This window comes from Apium graveolens, chromosome 11, assembly GCF_009905375.1.
Source record: "Apium graveolens cultivar Ventura chromosome 11, ASM990537v1, whole genome shotgun sequence".
Classification (NCBI taxonomy): domain Eukaryota; kingdom Viridiplantae; phylum Streptophyta; class Magnoliopsida; order Apiales; family Apiaceae; genus Apium; species Apium graveolens.
In genome coordinates, this window is record NC_133657.1 from 63,456,085 (window position 1) to 63,480,877 (window position 24,793).

The 24,793-nt window shown below is 35.1% G+C and overlaps 1 non-coding gene across 1 annotated transcript; it reads left to right on the top strand.

Annotated features, from left to right (window-relative positions):
• The first annotated feature begins 20,556 nt into the window (after positions 1-20,556).
• Positions 20,557-20,663, top strand: LOC141699482 (small nucleolar RNA R71). The gene has a single exon (XR_012565943.1). It is a non-coding gene; the product is annotated as a small nucleolar RNA R71 (small nucleolar RNA).
• The last annotated feature ends 4,130 nt before the right edge of the window (positions 20,664-24,793 follow it).

The following is a 24,793-nucleotide window of genomic DNA, read 5'->3' on the forward strand; positions in this document are numbered from 1 at the left end:
ACTTGTTGAGCATTTCTTCCGCTTATACTTGGCTATTTTTAAATTTAACCTCCAGTGAGGATTAGCTTGCGTTGTTTAGCTGCGTGATTCGAGGAAGCAAAGAAGAAGCTCTTGGAAGGTGGTTGGTCCAGGGTTTGCGGGCTAGTGTAAGTTCTATTATGAGAAGTTGTTTATATTATATTATATTATAATTGTGTTATTTTATAGTTGGGACTAGTATACTTCTTTTCGAAGTTATACTAGTGGGTTAGTATTGAATTGGAATTTGTTGAAAAGAATTTTAAAAGAAAAAGAAAGTGAAAAATTTATTTGTGGAATTTGGATTTCTTGTTTCTAGAATTGTAACCTTAAAAGATTTTGGATTAGTTTGGGGTCATAAATGATAAATATCTTCCGCTGGCATTTATTTATTGGTTAAACAGGTTATTTTGGATTGATATTTTATAGTGATGACCAAATCCTCTGACCCCGAAGTTGGGGGTGTTATATTATGAGTTATAGTGTAAATAAAACCGCTTATTTTATTATGCAAATTATAGATCTCCACTCGACAAATTTTTTCGAACATGGAATAGATAATTGGTGACAAAGAGATCCCGTAGCAATTGTGCCAGGAAAGAACCCAAGACTTAAATTTATAACTAGATTACTTCCATTTTGTGAAAAAGAAATAGAAGAGGCACCACATAGAGTTTGCAGATCAACAAGTAGAACGAGTGAACGGTCAAAACACTTAAATATATGTCAAGCATCATGCCTTAGATTAAGGCAGTTGGGAGAATAGCCTATCGTCGATAGAAATTTTGCGTAGTTACGCTTATCATGCAAGCATACGGAAAATACCGTTGATATCCCTTACGAAGGACAAAGTGGAAAGATGAAGGATGTCATTTTTAGAGCTTATAAAAGGCAAGGAAGATTGTACACACCCTTTAAAGGCCACTGGTAAAAGCTCCCAATAAATGTGGATACGTCTAAGGCGCTAGCCAGAGTTATGAATACGACTTTGAAGGTATCATAGTACTAGAAATATCATACTGAAAGGGATTAAAGAAGTCCGACAAATTGCGGAAGATGAGCATTCTAAGATTCTAAAACTTATTAATGAATTGCGTATGAAATGGTGCTTCCTTCGAGATGAAAAAGGGACCACGATGTGTCTTATATGACTACATGAAGAAATGTTAAATCTGATGCTAAGCGTATAACAGGATACGAGAATGTAAAAATACAACCAGATCTTCTTATAATAAAACAATCAACATATATGATACACTGAAATGAGCAAACATTAAAGAACAAAACTCTAGCACTAGTAAGAGTGATGGAGGGGAACGAATAAGTTGAGGGACCATTCCAAATACTAGAAGATGCGCTATAGTCCATGTTATAGATTTTAAAGGAAGACGAAGTGACCAGTTGACGTTAATTAAATTATCGATAATAACGAGTTATCATGCGATCATTGGAATGGCTACAAAGCATTGTATGGAAGAAGAAATCATTATCCATTGGGTCGGGGAGAAGTCGGTAATCAGAGGATGTTAGGCCTTTAATGAACTGTGGGGGGGTGTAATATCTGGGACAATTATGTGAATATTTTGTGATAAATAAATAAATATTATGTGTTTACATGAGTTTAAAATGATTATTTCTATGTTATGACATGTTATAGTTGTTATATGTGGCTCCGCAAGGACCAGACAATTTTTCAATTAATTGTTATATGTTTTAAAATGTATTTATATGAATCGATCCACAATTTGGATGCTTGTTTATTAGCGTCTTTATCGAGGTACTTGTTTTATCTTGTTTTATGTACGTTTGCATGAATTTTATGTGTTTTCAGAGTTTTTCCTGTTAATTTAGGAATTGTTTCGATTTCTAAAAAATCAACGGACCGGGACCCCAACAGGACGTCAAAACCCACAAAATTCATATTTTCATTTTATAAAATTATGCATATTTTAAATGTCCATTATTTTTGCATTTTTGAATTATTCATAATTTTTAGGGAATTTTGACATAAATTATATATATATATTTGATTTAAAAATTATTCCCCATAATTATTATTTTTGGGATTAATTATTTTAATTAAGGGATAAAAACACCCTTAATTGATTTTGGGTTATTTATTTTTCTAAAAATATAAATAGCTGCAAAATTCATTTTTATTCATTTTTTAATAGAAAATTCAGAAAAATAAGAAAATAGAAAATCAAAGCTTTTGGGAGTATAATTCGTTCTTGAACAAAGAATCAATGATTTTGGGAACTATAGGGATCTGTTGTTCTTGATGCTCTTGTAACCAAATTAAAGCTTGTTTCAAGGCCTTCATTTTGATACCAAAATCACGATCTGAGGTTAAGTATTTAGTAAAATAGAATTTTTATGTTCTTGAGTTTGAAATTTGTTTTTTGATTTTTGATGATTGTTGATTGATTTTGATGATTTGAATATATTCCAGGGATCGTTTACAATTGATTCATGTTTCCCAGAATATTGTTTAAAAAATAATTTAAAATTCAATTTCTGTTTTTAAAAATCATTTCTTTTAAATTCCAAAAATTATTTAGTTAATATTTTAAATTCTAAAATTCATTTAAATAATTATTAAAAATTTCAAACCAAATCATTTTCTTTTACTATTTTCAAAAATCAAAAATTTGATTTAATTATTTATAATTTATTTTAAGTAATTATTTATGAATTTTATTAATAGATTAATTTATTTAATCAATTATTTTTATTTAAAAATAGTTAAATAAAGTATTATTATTTATAATAATTCAAATAATTCCTAAAAAAATATTTTTTGATTTTAAAAATTATATTTAAGTATTTAATAATCAATTATTATTATTATTATTAATTTATTTATTCTTCTTTTATTCGTAATAAATAAGCAGTTCGTCCATTTAATACGAAACAGACACGTCTAGACCCAGGGAAGTATTTCGTTTCCAATAAAAATACTTTTGAGACCTAAATTCTTTTGTATCGAAAGGTCGCTTGATTTGCGAGTCATTTTGAGTCAATTATTGTTTCAATTCTATTTTTGACATGATTACGTGCTATATGATACGCATGCTATCTGTTTGTAGTTTTAAAATGTCATGATTAGTTACAAACGATCGGGTAGACGTCAAGACGTATAGTTACATCGATTGAATTTGGATCTATTAATTGAGTTAGTCCTTTTGTTTATAGAATCGAGTAGCAAGGAGCGCAGTCAAGTGTTAGACGGAGTTGGTAGCCATCAGTTATAAGCCAAGGTTATAGTGAAAAGTTATCGAATATACCAGGCAAGTATTCCTGAACTTTCTTGTGGTATAATTGCAAGTATTCCTATCTTCACTTATCGTTCAAGTGATGTTTATTTTGAACTCTTTTATGAAAGTTTTTATACTACTCTAATTTCAGAATAGTTTTTCAATTTATATATTAGATTGTTTAATTATAATCATGCAAGTATATCTTCGATATTCTAAGTTCAAAATTGTTAAACATTTTAAATATCATTACAATTACTCTATACAATGGAACTTTGAGATGAGATTAGCGAATAACTAATTTTTCTAGTTATTTCGCTATTAGTTGTTGAGATGACTCCGGACCATGTAAAATGGGGAGTTATATTGTTAAGGATATCGTTTGATTCGGCTCCTTTAATTAAAAATATTTTTATGGATTGGATGGTTGCGTAAGAGGCCGTGGCGGTGGTCCAGTGTGAGCTATGTATTATACTTGGATATAATACCTTGCTAGGCCAATGTATGCCTTGGGTACCCTTTGTTTAGTTGGATATGCTTCGGCATACCGATGTTGCTCCGTGGCTGATCAACGGCGGCAACACACCGTCGTTCGAGGATTCCAATCCAAAAATATAAATATATATAAAAGTATTGTTTATCATTAAAGCTCATATTAGCTTTTGATATTTCTCAGGTACTGTTGTTGGGTTTATTCTTCAGATATATTGTTGTTGTTTTAATCAGAAGCTATATACTGCTTGCTGAGCATTTCTTTCGCTAATACTTATTATGTGTTTAGCCTTAGGCTTTTGTGTCATTGCTTTGCTATTTTATTGGTTCCAGAGAATAGTAAGAAGTGATGAAAGAAGTTGGAAGGTTGTGTGGTAACACTATCCAACATTTGTTGGTTTATTTGAGATTGTTGAGCAAGAGTTGGAAGATTTTGATAATTCCTTGTTATTTTTCTTTGTGTTATTATTATTTGAAATAGTAAGCAGGATTCTGTGATAATCATGTCGCATATGTTAATATATTAGCAAGTTTATGATATTTTGTAAAGGAGCTAATTTGTGAGAATTTTGACATGCTAAGAGATTGCTACATATTTGACACCATGCTTGACAGATTATTATATAAGTTGCTTGTTTTCTTACCAGAATAATGGCACCAAAGAGGAGTAATTTAGGAGAGGATCGTAATGAAAGTCGTATAGATCCAGCAATTGTCCAGATGTTGGGACTGATGCAATAACAGGTGTTGCATGTTACGCAGCAGCAACAACAACAACAACAACATCAGCAACCAACAGCTCCACCTGCGGTGACATTTAAGAATTTTCAAGCTGTGAATCCACCTGATTATAAGGGTAGTGCTGACCCCATGGAAGCCAACGCATGGCTTAAAGAAATTGAGAAAGCTTTTGACTTAGTCGGAGCAGGAGTCGAACAGAAGACCAAATTTGCCAGTTACCTCCTGAAGGGTGAAGCAAACTATTGGTGGGAATCCAAACGAGCATTGGAAGAAGGTGAGTTTATGACTTGGGAAAGTTTTACAGAGCTATTTTTGGAAAAGTATTTCCCGAGGTATATGAAGAATCAAATGGAGATCAAGTTCTTGAGTCTGACACAGGGTGATCTTATTGTCACAGAATATGAGGCCAAGTTTACTGAATTGGCGAGATTTGTGCCAGATCAAGTTGATACAAATGAAAAGAGAGCAAGAAGGTTTGAACAAGGGTTAAAATTTTGGATTCAGAATAGAATGTCCATGTTTGAGTTGACTTCTTATGTTACAGTGGTTCAGAAAGCAATGGTGATTGAAAGTAGCAGCGACACGTCTCAGAGAGAAAGGGACAGGAAGAAAAGGAAAATAGAAACCTCAGGAGGAGGTCAGCAGCAAGGTAATTCCCAGGTCCGTTTCAACAAAAGGCCAGAGTTTCAGGATAATAAGAGTGTGGGATTCAGAAAACCACAATCAAGATATGGAGGACAAGGCGGCCGTTTTCAGAATTTAAATCAGCAGAGGTCCAATCGTCCACCAATGTCAGATTGCAAGTTTTGTGGTAGAAGGCACTTTGGGATATGTAAGGCTAATGTGTTGTGTCTTAAGTGTAATTAGAAGGGACACTATGCTAATGAGTGTCGGAGTGAAACCCCGGTTCAGAAATCGGGGACTGTGTGTTTTAAATATGGAAAGATGGGGCATATTTCCAGGGACTATCAGGCAACAGATCCAGTAGCTAATGTGGCAAGGATTAAAGGACCACCAGCAAAGAACCAGCCAAAGGCCAGGACGTTCAATATGACTATGAAGGATGCTGTTCAGAGTTCCGACGTGGTTGCAGGTACGCTTCCAGTAAACTCCGTAGACGGTAAAGTTTTAGTTGATTCTGGAGCTACACAGTCATTTATTTCTAAAGATTTTGTCGATAAACTGTATTGTGAAGTTGAATTGTTAGAACAAGCATTAATGATAAAACTAGCTAATAAGAACCAAGTTCCCGTTGACCAAATGTGTCCAAGGTGTGACATTGAGATAGCGTGACATCATTTTTCTGCCAACTTAATACCTTTGAAGTTGGGAGAATTTGATGTTATCTTAGGAATGGATTGGTTGTCAGAAACAAATGCTTAGATTGATTGTAAGGATATAAAAGTGAGACTTCAGACATTGGATAGTAAGAGGAAGGTGATATTTCGAGGGAGTAAGTGGGAAAAGAAGTTCTTAATGATAGTTCAAGAGAAGAAGTTATTGCGTCATAATTGTGAGGCGTATTTGGCCCATTTGATAGACACCAGCAAAAAAGTCCCATCACAAGAAGCAATTCCAATCGTCAATGAGTTTCCAGATGTCTTTCCGGATGATCTTCCAGGGTTACCTCCCGACAGAGAGATTGAGTTTGCAATTGATCTAGCACCCGGAATAAAATTAGTATCTAAAGCTCCGTATCGAATGGCACCAGTGGAGATGAAAGAGTTGGCAACTCAGCTACAAGATCTGTTGGAGAAAGGAGTTATAAGACCAAGTGTATCCCCGTGGGGTGCATCAGTTATGTTATGTAAGAAGAAAGATGGGAGTATGCGACTATGTATTGATTATCTAGAATTGAATAAGCTGAACATTAAGAACAAGTATCCGTCGCCAATGACAAATGATTTTTTTGACCAACTGAAAGGCACTGTATGGGTTTCTAAGATTGATTTAAGATCTGGATACCATCAATTGAATATTTAGCCAAAGGACATTCCGAAGACAGCATTTAGAACCAGATATGGACATTATGAATTTTTGGTAATGGAATTTGGATTAAAAAATGCACCAGCAGCTTTCATGGATCTAATGAATCGAGTATTCAAGAAATATTTGGATAAATTTGTGATTGTGTTCATAGATGACATCTTAATCTATTCCAAGACGGAAGAAAAGCATACAGAGCATTTGAGAATAGATCTGGAGATATTGTGACAGGAGAAATTATACGCAAAGTTTTTAAAGTGTGAATAAGGAGTGGAAGTGGATTCGTCAAAAATTGAAGCTATAATCGGGAGAGACCAAAAACACCAAAATAAGTAAGAAGTTTCATGGTATTGGTAGGTTACTACAGAAGATTTGTGCAAGATTTTGTGAAGATAGTTATGCCATTGACAAAGCTCACCAAAAAGAACCAAAAATTTGAATGGAATGAGAAGTGTGAAGAGAATATCTTGTCCAGTGCTAGTCTTACCAGATGATCAAGGAAACTTTGTGATCTACAGTGATGCGTCGTATAAAGGATTGAGTTGTGTTTTGATACAGCATGTCAAGGTGATAGCCTATGCTTCAAGAAAACTGGAATCACATGAAGAGAAGTATCCAACCCATGATCTTGAATTAGAAGCTATAGTTTTTGCACTGAAGATATGGAGGCATTACCATTATGGAGAGAAGTGTAAAATTTACAAGGACCACAAGAGTTTGAAGTATATCTTCACCCAGAAGGAGTTAAACATGATGCAAAGAAGGTGGCTAGAATTGATCAAGGATTATGATTGTACCATTAACTATCATTTAGGGAAAGCAAATATGGTGGCAGGTGTGTTAGGACGTTAACACGCGCTAATAATACACGCAAGTATACGCGTTCGCAAGTAGTATAAGATTTAGATCAAATTTGTTCCCACAGAGACTCTTTGGTTAATTTAAGAATATGCACCTATGCAACAATGATATGGTTATTATCCAATGCTAAGACAAATAACAAGTTGAGATTGTTTATAACTAAGAATTATACTAACAATTATAATTAAGAGTACAAGAATGGTTGAATTAATATATATGACAAACATAGGATCCTAACTTCATTAAATACTTCATTCAATAGCCTTTTTGTTCTTAACCTTAGCATATAATGGACACTAATCAGATAACACGAAACTAGTAAATGCCAACTTTCGTTGTACGAATACCCTGCTACCAAGCATCCACAAAAGAGATAGAAGTTGAATAGACACCAATTATGCTTAGTCCTTAAATGTCTATAAGAATTGAAAATATAACGGTTTAATGTGCAAGTTATCTATCGTGATTACATAGGACACGTAAGATGTTTAAAATTACCTACGATTCATGCATAACAATAACACATGAACCTATGCTAGCATGGCAAGTTCTAAACCTCTATATTCACTGTCGCTTCAATAGAGATTAACACGCTATCTTATATGTTATCTACGCACATAAGACGAATAAGCACAACCAATACTAGGTTATCATACAATCACCACACACTAAGGTATCGAAACAATTTAACTAAAGAAATCCATAAATAAATCCGCTAGAACCCCACGATAACGATTCGTTCATAATCGAACTCATCATCACCAAGGGTTCCAATGAAAGCATGATAATAAACAATATAGGAGTACTAGGGTTCAAAGACAAATCGAAAACAAGCATCCAAGTATCACCTAAATAAAAAAAAGACAAAAGTCTTCTTCTCCATAGCCGTCTCATGCTCTCTAGGTCTTTTTATTGCTCTCCCAGGCCTCCTTATTGTTGAATACGTATTTTTATTGATATATATAGGCTCCAGGATGACCAGGAGTCTCAAAATCTTCAATTTCGACTAAAATCGGGATTCTGGTGCATAAACAGGGTGCGGGCACGCTGTTTTCGGGCGCGGTCGCGCGGGAATAGTGTTTTTAGCGGCGCAGGCGCGCTGGTTCTAGCGCGGCCGCGCTGATATTCTGGAAAAATTCTGACAATTCTTCTTTTGGCCGTATCTTGAGTTCTGCTCGTCAGAATTAGGCGATTCAACTGCCCACGTGAAGCTAACGAGATTCTATACAACTTTATAATGGCCTAGGATTCCAATTCTTGTCTCTTTTCAGCATATTTCTTTGAAAAGATTCTTTCTTCAATTAACTAATGCCTGAAATGCACAAACACAAAAACACATAAAAAATATCAACAACTTGAGTCCAAAACACCAACTTAAGCCTGAAATAAAGCATTCCAAGTAGATGTAAAATCCACTTATCACACCCCCAAACTTGAATTGATGCTTGTCCTCAAGCATAAACAGACTCAAAACTACAAAATAAACCTAATGCATGAATGCAACTACGTGAATGCAACTAAATGATAATGCAATCGATCCCCTCAGAATAACCATAACCAAATGAATAAGCCAATGCCTCTAAGAATGCAATGACTCAAAACAAAGCTCGAATAAATCCAACAACCAACTCACAAACCAGAAACGTGCGTGTATGGATGCTTAACATATATACTCTCGATACTAGATCAATAACCATAACTTATCTTTCATCAAAACAATCACAAGTTTATAAACAGAATAGATGATAAACGCATAATGACTCATAACACCTTCATTATACTAGAGTTATACAAGGATTCACGCTATTATTGAACACATGACACACATACTTATTTGATCGTGCAATGAATGAGGTCCCAAAAGACTTATACGATAATACCCATGTAACTAGTGTTAGGTTAGCGGATCCCAGACTATAAAAGCCTTAGTTCACTAGGCACAAAGTCCCCTAAGAACTTAATAACTCGAGTGTTAAAGAGCTCACTCTTGATCAATTATGCATAAACACATACTTTTTTCTTTTCTTTTCTTTCCTTTTTTCTTTTTTTTCAACAATTTCGGAATGAGTGTGTTTCGCTCCATCTTATTCAACCCTAGACTACTCATATAAATATGAGCCGGCTACTAGCCATTTGATGCCTAGCCTTACAACAACTAGCAATGAAATCCAAGCTTTTCCCTAGTTTAAAATTTCAGTGTTCTTTTATCATTACGAGAATAGAAAAAATTCTAAATATAAACCAGTGATTAAATCTTAAGTAATAAACAAGCATAATTATGATCTAGATCAAAAGAATCCTATAATACTTTATGAAAAAAATTCTTCTGGCATGCAAATCAATTTTTTTAAGACTTAAACATCCCTCTATTCGTCATCACCACACTCAAATCAACATCAACTTATCAAATAGCATAGTTCATCTTAAGAGATTATGCTAAATATGCATGCAAATGCAACTATATGAACTCACATAACAAAAACAAAACAAATATGTATATGACCTATATGAAAAATCATGCAAAAATATGAATGCAACACAACTATATGCAACATGAATCTATATGAACTATATGGACACACACAAACTAATCCTTACATTATCACCCCCAATCTTTAAATTTTCAATGCCCTCATTGAAGGTAATAATAAGGTTTTCAGGCATACCTAGTCATCGGAAAGATCACCCTTTCGGGTGGAGGATCATGTGGCCCATCAACCTCGACACCAGTGGATCGGAAAATAGTGCCCAAAACCTGTGTCAAATCTGCAGCAAAATGACGATAAATGTCGTGCATGGCCTCCATACGCCTAGTCACTCACCAGTACTGCTCATCACCAACACCAGTCCTATCAACTACCTGCTGCACATGAGAAGAACCCTCTGTAGGCACAGGAAGATCCGTCCATTCACTCTCTACATCATCAAAAATATATTCCAACCCCTTATCATGGGGTGCACCTAAGAATGAATAACTCAAGTGACCTGGCAGTTGGTTGAGTTCAAGTGTGGGAGCTTCTTCAATAGATGTTTCAAAATGCTCCTGAGAAATTTTCAGCTAAACTAACCCAAGAGAATTGAATGGCATATCCAACTTCCTCTTCTACGGAGGTGCATTCAAAACCTCATTTGCTCTGCTCCTTCTTCATCTTCAATAAATGATTCCCCTATTAAGGATTTTTCTAAGGTATCGGACTTTGGCAACTGTTCAGGCTCTGAATTCATGACAGAATCGACCCACTCTACTTTAAAGCACTCCTCTTTAGCCGTGGGTAAATTTATTGCCCTGAACACATTAAAAGTGACCTTTTGATCGTGAACCTTCATCGTAAGCTCCCATTTTTGCACATCGATCATAGTTCGACCTGAAGGTATTTACGGATGAGCGGAAGCGTGAAATAACATTTATTCCGTAAAAACCATATACCGCACATATAGAAAAATGTATAAAAAGGAAAAACTGAGGAATCGTAACCATACCTTGTGAATCGAAGCTTTATAAAATGGAGTGCTAGCAGTTGCTCCTCAGTGTGTGAAGCACTCTACCGGTATCCACCAAGAACGATCCTCTTCGATGAACCTTTTATAAAACCGAGCTTTTATAAAAATGGAGTTTTTGGGAGAGAGAGGGGGAGGAAGAAGATGGAGGCTAGGGTTTTCACAAAACCAAAATTATGTTTTAGAATGAGCCATCACATTCTATTTATAGGGCTCTCCTAGGGTTATAAAATATATCTTAATATATATATTAACCCCCATATTTTATCTTTATAAAATACTCTAATAATAATTAAAACTATTTTAATCATTATTTCTTTTTATAAACTATTTAGAAAATAATTCTCTCTCTCATTATTTCATCAAAGAAAATATTCTTTTATGGTGTGATCCTGTAGGTTCAATATTATGCAGGTAGTAGAAATAAATAATAATAAAATTTTATTAATTATTTACATGAATAATAAAATTCAATAAATATAATTAACTGATTAATTATATTTATTCTACATCGTGAGTGATGCTTCTCAACATATCGCGACTATCCGGATAATATGAATTCACTGCTTAGAATACCAAGAACATGTCAGTGACTAGTTACCGTACAATGAATTTCCTTCTACCCTTACAATATTCCGATTAAATACAAGGCATGGATCAGGCCTATCAAATTTAATCATATGATTTCTTATTCATAATGCAAAGTTCATATTAATGCAAATTAGAAACTCCTTTCTAATTTCATACATTCTGGCCAGAGATTCCAGAACTCGCATACTAAGAATAACATAGACCTAATGGATGTCCTTGAGATAAAGGACTAAACCAAAGCACAGTTTATTATATACAAGATAACTTTAACGATCTCAAGTCTAAGGACACTTGTACAACTATCACTCAGTGAACCACTATTGACACGTGAGTAGTCTCCATTAGTTGTTCAACTTATCGAGTCATGTTCAGTGAACTTATTCCCTAAAAAGCACCTACATACTAGTTATAGTGTCACCATACAAATGCCTATGAGAACAGAGATCCTCCTGAAGGGAGCAATCATAGTATGTACCAATCTTTGCAGATCCACTAACATCCGATTAGTTATCCTATGATCAGGAACTGTTTAAGTCTAGAGTTATCATCTTCTAAATCTCACTATTATAATCTCATTATAATTCTAGAAGCTTTACTCTAAACTATGGAACATCTTATTTAAAACACTTTAAATAGACAAAGCCCATAATAAAAACATAACAAGTCTTTTTATTAATTCAAATGAAATCAAATAGGAATACAAGAAAGTTCTTCCTAACTCATCATACATGATTGGATTTAGGACAAACACTTTCAATCTCCCACTTGAACTAAATCCAATCACCCTGGTAACTAACACCCATCTTCTCTTTATGACGATCAAAGTGAATCTGAGATAATGACTTTGTGAGTGGGTCTGTTACGTTGTTATGTGTGTCAACTCTCTCAATCTTGACATCTCCTCTTTCAATGATTTCCCTAATCAAATAAAAGCGTCGCAAAACATGTTTGGAATTTTTATGAGACCTAGGTTCCTTGGCTTGTGCTATTGCTGCGTTGTTATCACAATACAACACAATAGGCTCCTCAATGCTAGGAACAACTCCCAACTCAGAAAAAAATTTCCTCATCCAAACAGCTTCTTTTGCAGCCTCACTTGCAGCTATATACTCTGTTTCCGCTGTGGAGTCAGCCGTTGTAGACTGTTTGGAACTCTTCCAACTAATCGCACAACCATTCAGAGTAAACACGTACCCTGACATGGATTTGCTATCATCACTTTTTGATTGAAAACTAGAGTCAGTATAACCCTCTATTTTCAACTCAGATCCACCATCAAAAACAAGAAAAATATCCTTAGTCCTTCACAAGTACTTAAGGATGTTCTTCACTGCTTTCCAGTGGTCCTCACCTGGATCGGACTGATATCTGCCCGTCACACTAACTGAATAAGCAACATCAGGCCTAGTATATAACATCGCGTACATGATAGATCCTATTACTGAAGCATAAGGAATCTTACTCATACGCTCTCTTTCCTCAGGTGTCTTAGGAGACATCTTTTCGGAAAGGGACACTCCACGGCTCATCGGTATGAGACCTCTTTTGGAGTTTTTCATGCTAAACCTTTTAAGCACTTTCTGGATGTATGTACCCTGGGTAAGACCTATCATTCTTCTAGATCTATCTATATAGATCTTCATACCGAGAATGTAGGATGCTTCTCCCAAGTCCTTCATGGTGAAGTTCTTCGATAACCACACTTTGACTGATTACAACATTGGTATATCATTTCCTATAAGAAGTATGTCATCCACATACAATACAAGAAATGTTACCGCGCTCCTACTAACCTTCTTGTAGACACATGGTTCATCTATGTTTTTGATAAAACCAAACTCTTTGATTATCTCATCAAAACGGATGTTCCATCTACGAGAAGCTTGCTTTAAACCATATATGGTTCGCAGCAGCTTACACACTAGGTGTTCATTTCCCTTGGAAAGAAAACCCTCTGGCTGTGTCATATACACTTCCTCTTCAAGTTTCCCATTGAGGAAGGCCATTTTCACGTCCATTTGCCAGATCTCATAGTCGTAGTAAGCAGCAATCACAAGCAAAATCCGAATTGATTTTAACAGGGCTACAGGCGAAAAAGTTTCATCAAAGTCAATCCCTTGCCTTTGTCTGAATCCTTTTTCCATGAGCCTGGCCTTATAGGTCTCCACCTGGCCATCTTCTCAAATCTTTCTTTTGTATACCCATTTGCACTCAATAGGCTTCACACCCTCAGGTGCTTCAACCAAAGTCCATACTTGGTTGGTATACATAGATTCCATTTTGGATTTCATGGCACTTTGCCATTTCTCTGAGTCAACACTACTCATAGTCTCATTATAGGTCATAGGGTTGTCATCATCAATGATTGATAACTCATTGTCATTCTCAATGACAAGGCCATAATACCTCTCAGTTTGGTGAGACACTCTTCCTGACCTACGAATGGGCTGTTCCACAGAAGGTTGTTCAGTCGGAACAGGTGTTTCCACTTGATTCGTAGTAGTTTGTGCTTCTTGAACTTCATCAAGTTCAATTTTGCTCCCACTTTTTCCTTCAAGGATAAACTGCTTTTCCAAGAAGGTAGCATATCTGGAGACAAACACCCTATGATCAGTGTAAAAGTAATACCCTAAAGTCTCTTTAGGATATCCCACAAAACTACATTTTACGGATCGAGATTCCAGCTTATCTGGGTCAACTTTCTTGACATAAGCTGGACATCCCCAAATCTTAACATGTTTAAGACTTGGTTTCCTTTCTTTCCATATCTCATATGGAGTTTGAGGAACAGATTTGGAAGGCACCTTATTCAGTAAATATGCTGAGGTTTCCAATGCATAACCCCACAGAATACTGAAAGATCCGCATAGCTCATCATAGACTGAACCATGTCTAACAAAGTTCGATTTCTCCTTTCAGATATCCCATTCAACTGTGGAGTATATGGAGGAGTCCACTGAGAGACTATACCATTTTCTTTGAGATAATCTAGAAACTCTCCATTCAAGTATTCACCACCTCGATCTGATCGAAGAGTTATAATACTATGTTTGGTTTGTTTCTCCATTTCATGCTTATATTCTTTGAACTTTTCAAAGGCTTCAGACTTGTGTTTCATCAAATACACATATCCGAATCTAGATCGATCATCTATGAAAGTAATGAAGTATGAAAATCCACCCATGGCTTATGTAGACATTGGTCCACATACATCTGTGTGTACCGATCCTAGCAAATCTGCAGCCTTCTCTCCATGTCCACTAAATAGAGATTTGGTCATTTTACCCAATACACAAGACTCGCATGTAGGATATGATTCAAAATCAAAGGGGTCAAGTAACCCTTCCTTATGCAATGTCCGCAGTCTATTTTCACTAATATGACCAAGTCTGCAGTGCCACAAAAAGGTGAGATTTTCATCATCCCTTTTTCTTTTATTAGTATGTTCAGTTTGTAGTAAATCATGCTCTACGTCATATACATACAAACCATTATTTAAAATACCACTTCCATAAAGAACGTTATCTCTAAGAATTGAACATTTATTATTCTGAATAACAAACAAAAATCTATCCAAGTCTAACATGGGAATAGAAATAATATTCCTCATAATCGAGGGAACAAAATAATAATTATTTAAAACAATAGTCTTGCCTGTAGGCATATGTAAATGAAATGATCCTACAGCTTCAGCAGCAACTCTTGCTCCATTTCCCATCCATAGAATCACCTCCTCTTCCTCAAGAGTCCTACTTCTCCTTAGTCCCTGCAACGAATTGCAAATGTGAGAACCACAGGAGGTATCTAATACCCAAGTAGAAATTTGATTTAATGACATATTCACTTCAATCATGAACATACCTGAAGTAGAAGCAGTAGTCTCACTACCCTTCTTCTTCTTCAATTCTGCAAGGTAAACCTTACAGTTCCTCTTCCAGTGCCCCACCTTATTACAGTGGAAGCAAACAGCTTTGCTCTTGGAGTCTTCAGCTTTTGGTGGAACAGGCTTTTTCTCACCCACTTACTTCTTCTTGGAAGGGTTCTTCTTCCTTTTCTTAGGATTGGAACCTTCACCAATTAGAAGAACAGAGCTCTTCTTAGGGGGAAAATTTGATTCCGTAGTCTTCAACATGTTATGGAGTTCAGCCAGACTGACATCCAGCTTATTCATGTGAAAGGTCACAACAAACTGTGAAAACGAACCCGGAAGTGATTGCAAGACCAAGTCTTGGCTCAGCTCCCCATCCATGGTAAAACCAAGTTGTCCAAGATGTTCAATCAAATTGATCATCTTAAGTACATGGTCATTCATAGATGTTCCCTCAGACATCCTACAACCGAACAACTCCTTCGATATCTCATATCGAGCTGTCCTCCCTGCCACATCATACAACTCTTGTAGATGCATAAGGATAGTGTGAGCATCCATATGCTCATGCTGCTTCTGTAGCTCAATGTTCATGGAAGCTAGCATGATGCATTGAGCAACATTTGCATCATCTATCCACTTACGATACACAATATGTTCATCATTATGTGCATCGTTAGCAGGTTCAGTAGGCTTAGGTGAGTTAAGCACATATTCCAGCTTCTCAACCCTGAGAACAATTCTCAAGTTTCGAAGCCAGTTAGCGAAATTAGGACCAGTCAACTTATGAGCATCTAGTATGCTCCGGAGTGATAGTGCAGAAGACATAACGTATATAGTAAATATGTAAATGATGAACACATAACAACACTTAGCAAATATTCAATTTCATTACAAAATACTATACGAATCGGGTCTTTATTCATAAGTGGCTCCCACTAGTTTATCTAATTTATACAACCCCCTTAAGTGAAAATATAAGCATTCATAATGCTAGTGGGAATAGGGATCCTACATTCCATCACACAACCTCGGCTGTAGCACGAAACGTCATGTGATGTTCAATAGGCAGACTCTTTTCATTTACATCTTATGTTATTCCCTAATAAAACTTTAACCTCTTGAATAATTGAATCACGACTGTAGCACGACAGACTCAAAAATTTTAAGTCAAGTCTAACCCAACATTTCGTACAACTGAATCAGTCTCCAACGGCCCACGACTGCAGCACGTAATGACCTTTAGATTCTAATTCAATGTACACATCTCTATGTAATAGACAAGTATTTCTTATTTCGAAATCAAAGCCCTCGGATGTAACACGAAACAACAATGATTTACAAATAAGAACTACTTTCTACCATGTTGGAAGGCTATGACTGACACAAGCTCGTTGTGTCATTGGCCAATTACTACTTGATATTATTTAATTTTAGAGGGATTATATTATGTTAAAATCATAATCATATTATAAAGAGATTCTTCCTTTTAAATTAAATATTTCAAATCAATAATCGATAATCAGATGATTCCCAGATCGGGGGGAGCATTGTCAAGAGGCGTCACTTTATACCCCTTTCTTACATATCGAAATCTGCTTTTGACAGAATCATCCTTTCTCTCAAAATTGAAAATTCATATTTAATTACGTGTTTCATAAATATAAGAATCTCATGATTGTATTCATAATATTATTGTTAAGGTAAGAAATGATTCTTATTCTAGATTTTCTAGAGCACGCCTTATATTGATTTAAGTTCACCTAAATCTATCATCGCATGGTAAACATAGGCATTATACTCATATATAAAAATAAATAAACTAGAAAACATGTAAGTAATATCATGTCACACATTGATATAATGATGTATGGATTTATTATAGCATTTAAAAGTAATTAAAACAATTAAAACATGCTTTAAAACACTTTCGGGAATATAAACAGTTCAAAACTTTTATATAAAAAATATTTGACCATTCCATTAGACCCGTCTCGGAAAAATGAATCCAACGATATATTACACGCCAAAAACGGAGTTACGAAACTCCCAAAAATCAAATTTAAAAAAGACAGATGGTCTGTAACGCATTACAGGAACGCGTTACAACCAATGAAGGAATTTACGGATGAGCGGAAGCGTGAAATAACATTTATTCCATAAAAACCATATACCGCATATATAGAAAAATGTATCAAAAGGAAAAACTGAGGAATCGTAACCATACCATGTGAATCGAAGCTTTATAAAATGGAGTGCTAGCAGTTGCTCCTCAGTGTGTGAAGCACTCTACCGGTATCCATCAAGAATGATCCTCTTTGCTGAACCTTTTATAAAACCGAGCTTTTATAAAAATGGAGTTTTTGGGAGAGAGAGGGAGGAAGAAGATGGAGGCTAGGGTTTTTACAAAACCAAAATTGTGTTTTAGAATGAGCCATCTCATTATATTTATAGGGCTCTCCTAGGGTTATAAAATATATCTTTATATATATATTAACCCCTACATTTTATCTTTATAAAATGCTCTAATAATAATTAAAACTATTTTAATCATTATTTCTTTTTCTAAACTATTTAGAAAATAATTCTCTCTCTCATTATTTCATCAAAGAAAATATTCTTTTATGGTGTGACCCAGTAGGTTCAATATTATGCCGGTAGTAGAAATAAATAATAATAAACTTTTATTAATTATTTACATGAATAATAAAATTCACTAAATATAATTAACTGATTAATTATATTTATTCTACATCGTGAGTGATGCTTTTCAACATATCGCGACTATCCGGATAATATGAATTCACTGCTTAGAATACCAAGAACCTGTCAGTGATTAGTTACCGTACAATAAATTCCTTCTACCCTTACAATATCCTGATTAAATATAAAGCATGGATCTCGTGTCAGGCCTATCAAATTTAATCATATGATTTCTTATTCATAATGCAAAGTTCATATTAATGCAAATTAGAAACTTCATTCTAATTTCATACACTCTGGCCAGAGATTCCAGAACTCGCATACTAAGAATAATATAGGATATTCTCTACCTATACTGGAAGGGGTAGACCCTCTATTGACGTTAACTATCTTTGTACACAAATCCCTATGCCCAGAATAGACCTAATGGATGTCCTTGAGACAAAGGACTAAACCAAAGCACAATTCATTATATACAAGATAACTTTAACGATCTCAAGTCTAAGGACACTTGTACAACTATCACTCAGTGAACCACTATTGACACGTGAGTAATCTCCATTAGTTGTTCAACTTATCGAGTCATTTTCAGTGAACTTATTCCCTAATAAGCACCTACATACTAGCTATAGTGTCACCACACAAATGCCTATGAGAACAGACATCCTCCTGAAGGGAGCAAGCATAGTATGTACCAATCTTTGTGGATCCACTAACATCCGATTAGTTATCCTATGATCAGGAATTGTTTAAGTCTAGAGTTATCATCTTCTAGATCTACCTATTATAATCTCATTATAATTCTAGAAGCTTTACTCTAAACTATGGAACATCTTATTTAAAACACTTTAAATAGATAAAACCCATAATAAAAACATAACAAGTCTTTTATTAATTCAAATGAAATCAAATAGGAATACAAGAAAGTTCTTCCTAACTCATCATACATGATTGGATTTAGGACAAACACTTTCACGGCCAGTAGCTAAGAATGGTCTCCCCAAGATAATGGGAATCTTCTTATCCTCCTCAAAATCAAGAAATACAAAGTCAGCAGGAAAGATAAGTTTGTCCACCTCGACCAACACATCCTCCACAATGCCTCGTGGATATGTAATAGAACGATCGGCCAACTGCAAGGACATATATGTCGGCTTCGGATCTTGTAGACCAAGCTTCTTGAAGATAGACAAAGGCATCAGATTTATGTTAGCTCCCAAATCACATAAACACTTGTCGAACGACAAGTTTCTGATGGTGCAAGGAATAGTGAAGCTTCCAGAATCTTTAAGCTTCGGTGGCAACTTCTGTTACAGCCCAACACTGCATTCCTCCATTAGAGCAATGGTCTCTAAGTCATCGAGCTTCAATTTTCGAGAGAGAATACCTTTCATAAATTTGCATAGCTAGGCATCTATTCAAGAGCTTCAGCGAAAGGTATGTTGATGTGAAGTTTCTTGAAAACTTCCAAAAACTTAGCAAATTGCTTATCCAACTACTTCTTTTGCAACCTTTTAGGAAAAGGAGTTGGAGGATAGAACTATTTTCCCCTGTATTACCCTCAGGAGGAGTGTTGACAATAGCTTTCTTCCTTGTTTTCACCTCAGCATCCTTTAGCACCACTGTTTTAGCTACAATCTCATTTTCTGGAATTGGTAAGGATGCATACGCACCTGCATTCTGGACAGAATTTTCAGAATCTTCATCTTGCTAAATTTGGGGCTTGGGACCTTTCCAGACCTCAATGTGATTGAGTTCACCTGTTCTTTGACTTCCCTCTTGCCTGGATTGGCTTCTATATCACTAGGGAGTGTACCAGGTTGTCGATTCAACACAGAATTGGCAATCTGCCCAATTTTATTCTCCAGAGTCTTGATAGACTCAGCCTGGCTTTTGCATATAAGAACCTGGTTTTTGCACATAAGCCTCAACTCCTCCAATTCAAATTTTTCATTAATAGATTGACCGATACTTCCATGCGGTTAGTGTTGAAGTTGGAGTTGTTGTATTGGTGCATACTGTTGCTGAAAACCAGGAGGATTAAATTGATTGGATCCAAACTTCTGATAAGGCTGTTATACCGTATTCAAATTTTTGCTCCAGCTAAAGTTGGGATGATTCCAGTTGTCAAGATGATAAGAGTTTGGAACTGGTTGCTACGATCTCTGAAAGTTGCTCATAAACTGAGCTGATTCACTAGATATAGTGCATTGCTCCGTTACATGCGAACCTGCACAAAGCTCACAAACACTCGTCCTCTAATGAACTCCATAGTTATCCAGCGAATCGATCTTCATAGACAACGCCTTTAGTTGAGCAGTGATAGCCGTAACTGTATCCACTTCAAGAATTCCTGCTACCTTGCTCTGTGGCAATTTCTGTGTTGGATACTGATATTCATTAGCAGCCATCAGTTTAATTAGATCATAAGCTTTATCGTAGCTCTTAGCCCATAAGGCTCCACCTGATGCTGCATCGAGCATGGGTCTGGACTGTGCTCCCAAACCATTATAAAAATAATTGATGATCATCCAATCAGGTATTCCATGATGAGGATACTTCCTAAGCATCTCATTGTAGCGCTTCCAAGCTTCTTATAAAGATTCTCCTGATTACTGTGCAAATTGAGTAAGAGCATTCCTGATTGCAGTTATCTTTGCCATAGGGAAGAATTTAGTGAGAAACTTTTGAGCAGGATCTTCCCAAGTAGTAATCAGACCAGCTGGTAGAGAGTATAACCAGCTCTTAGCCTTGTCCCTCAGAGATAATGGGAATAGTCTCAGCTTCACAGCATCTTCAGAAATACCATTGAACTTGAAGGTGTCGCAGATCTCAATGAAATCCCTAATGTGCATATTGGGATATTCTGTTGGAGAACCCCCAAACTGGATTGAATTCTGCACCCATTGAATCGTGCTAGACTTCATTTCAAAAGTATTAGCCGTGATGGATGGTCTGACAATGCTAGACTGAATGTCATTGATCTTCAGTTGAGAATATTCCATCAAAGCCTTCGGATTCGCTGCGGGTTCTTCCATTGCAACAAAAATTCTTCTTCAACTTTTTCCTCAATAAAGACACGAGATTGAGAACGCGTTCGCATACACGCTCTCTACCTGAAACAAAAAAGTATGTGCTTGCTCTCTATATTCTCTACAACTTTAGAATGGCCTAGGCTTCCAATTCTGATCTCTTTTCAGCATATTATTTTGAAAAGCTTATTTCTTCATTTAACTGATGCCTGAAATGCACAAACACAAAAACACATAAAAAATACCAACAACTTGAGTCCAAAACACCAACTTAAGAATAAAATGAAGCGCTCCACGTATATATAAAATCCACTTATCAAGAAGCTCTAAGCAGAAGAGAAAGATTAAACATGATCATTTTATCTGCGAAATTGATCAAGGAATTTGAGAAGCTTGAAATAGAAGTCAATATTCCAAGTATGTCTACAGATATGTTGTGTGCAATGTCTTTTCAACCAGAATTACTGGAAAAAATAAGAAGATGTCAGGAAGAAGTAATGAGCCATGAACAAGATGAGTTGACATGAGAAGAGAAAAGGAATCAAAAGGAAAAAAAAGGGATATTAAGATTTTCTTCCAGAATATGGATACCTAACGTGGCCGAACTGAAAGATGAAATTCTTCGAGATGCTCACAGTTCCAGATATTCAATTCATCCCGGAAGTAAGAAGATGTACAGAGATTTAAGAGAAAATTTTTGGTGGTCGAGTATGAAGATGGAGATTATAGAATGGGTAAGTAAGTGTTACACATGCCAAAGAATCAAAGTAGAACATCAAAGGCCCAATGGATTGATACAGCCATTGGACATTCCAGAATGGAAGTGGGAACATCTTGCGATGGATTTCGTAGTTGGACTACCGAGGACCAAGGCAAATCATGATGTTATTTGAGTTATTATTGATAGATTGACTAAGTCAGCATATTTTCTTCTTATCAACGAGAGACTCTCATTGGATAAATAGGTTCAGTTATACCTGAAGGAAATTGTGGTTAGACATGAAGTTCTAGTATCCATAGTTTCAGATAGAGATCCTCGATTTAATTCAAGATTTTGGATAAGTTTTCAAGATTGTCTCGGAACGAAGCTAAATATGAGGACTACATATCATCCGCAGACAGATGGTCAAAGTGAAAGAACAATTCAGACTATTGAAGACATGCTAAGGGTATGTGCTCTAGATTATGAAGAAAGTTGGGACGATCATTTGCCATTGGTTGAATTATCCTACAATAATAGTTATCATGCCAATATTGGGATGCCACCATATGAAACCTTGTACGGCAGAAAATGCGGATCCCCAATATGTTGGGACGAGGTGGGTGAAAGAAAGATTTTGGATCCAGAATTGATCCAGCAGACAAAAGAAAAAGTAAAACTCATTCAGATAGATTAATGGCAACTCAAGATCTTCAACGCAAATATGTTGATCCTGCAAGAAAGGATATGGAATTTAAAGTTGGAGAAGGAGTGCTACTAAAGATTTCACCTTGGAAAGGTTTATCCATATTTGGGATGAAAGGAAAGCCGAGTCCTCGTTATGTTGGCCCTTTTGAAGTTTTGAGGCGTGTGGGAAAGGTCGCTTACGAGCTAGTCTTACAGCCACACATGCAGCATATCCATAATGTGTTCCATGTGTCAATGTTGAAGCGTTATTTGCCTGACTCAAATCATGTGATAGAATATAAGTCAATCGAGATTCAGCCAGACTTGTCTTTTATAGAGCGACCGGTGCATATTTTAGACCGGCATGAAAAAGTGTTTAGGAATAAGTCTGTGTCTTTAGTGCGGGTTTTGTGAAGGAATCCCAAGGTTGAGGAGTCGACCTGGGAATTGGAAAGCGAAATGCGAGCCAACTATCCTCACTTGTTTTCCTGAGCTGATTTTGAGGACATAATCTTGTTAGGGGGAAGGATGTAATATCCGGGAAAATTATGTGAATATTTTGTGATAAATAAATAAATATTATGTGTTTACATGAGTTTAAAATGATTATTGCTATGTTATGACATGTTAGAGTTGTTATTTGTGACTCCGCAAGGACCATAAATTTTTCTAATTAATTGTTAAGTATTTTAAAATATATTTATATGAATCGATCCGCAATCTGGACGCGTATTTATTAGCGTCTTTATCGAGGTACTTGATTTATTTTATTTTATGTGCGTTTGCATGCATTTTATGTGTTTTCAGGATTTTCTGTTAATTTAGAAATTGTTTCAGTTTCTCAAAAATCAACGGACCGGCCCCACCAGGATGTCAAAACCCACAAAATTCATATTTTTATTTTTATAAAATCATGCATATTTCAAATGTCCATTATTTTTGCATTTTTGAATTATTCATAATTTTTGAAGAATTTTGACATAAATTTTATATTTATTTGATTTAAAAATTAATCCCCATAATTATTATTTTTGGGCCTAATTATTTTAAATAAGGGATAAAAACACCCTTAATTGATTTTGGGGTATTTATTTTTCTAAAAATATAAATAGCTGCAAAATTCATTTTTATTCATTTTTTATCAATGATTTTGGGAACTATAGGGATGCGTTCTTGATGCTCTTGTAACCAAATTACAGCATGTTTCAAGGCCTTTATTTTGATACCAAAATCACGATATGAGGCTAAGTATTTAGTAAAATCGAATTTTGATGTTCTTGAGCTTGAAAATTGACTTTTGATTTCTGATGATTATTGATTGATTTTGATGATTTGAATAGATTTCAGGGATCGTTTACAGTCGATTCATGTATTCATATAAATTATTTGAGTCCCGGAATGATATAATCGAATTATGGTTTTTATGACTTTTATCTCTTCGGTTTTCTTGATTATAGAAGTAGGTTGATTCATTTTGATTGCACCAACGTGTTGTGTATAATTGTAGCTATAATTCGCATATGTTTCATCGATTTTGGTTGAGGATTGAATGATTTTATTTTTTGGCCGGAAAACTCAAGAAAGTCGCTGGTTTTGAACGGAATCAACGATATAATCGTTGATTATGATCGTTCTTATTTTAATTGTGCTCCTGGAAGGTTTGGAATTTGTTCTGTATTGGAAACGGTTGAAAAGAAGCCGATTTGGCTTCGACGGAACCTCACCAGGAAAAACTGCAGCGCCGGAAACTAAAGAATAATTGGTTGTTCTTGATGTTCTCCGGCGACCCGTTTAAGCTGTTACCGACCCGATTCGGTTTAATCCTAACCCGGATTTGATCTTCCTAAACCCTAACCCCAAATTTCAAACCTGTTTTAAAAAAATTCAAAATTCAATTTCTGTTTATAAATATCATTTCTTTTAAATTCCAAAAATTATTTAGTTAATATTTTAAATTCCAAAAATCATTTAATTAATTATTTTAAATTTCAAAAAAATCATTTTCTTTTATTATTTTCAAAAATAAAAAATTTGATTTAATTATTTATAATTTATTTTAAGTAATTATTTATGAATTTAATTAATTGATCAAGTTATTTAATCAAATAATTTTATTTATATATAGTTAATAAAGTATAATTATTTATAAGTAATTCAAATAATTCCTACAAAATTATTTTTAGCTTTTAAAAACTATATTTAAGTATTTAATAATTAATTAATATTACTATTAAATGATTTATTCTTATTTTATTCCTAATAAATAAACTGTTCGTCCGTTTAATACGAAACGAACGCGTCTAGACTCGGGAAAATATTCTGATTCCAATAAAAATACTTTCGAGACCCAAATTATTTT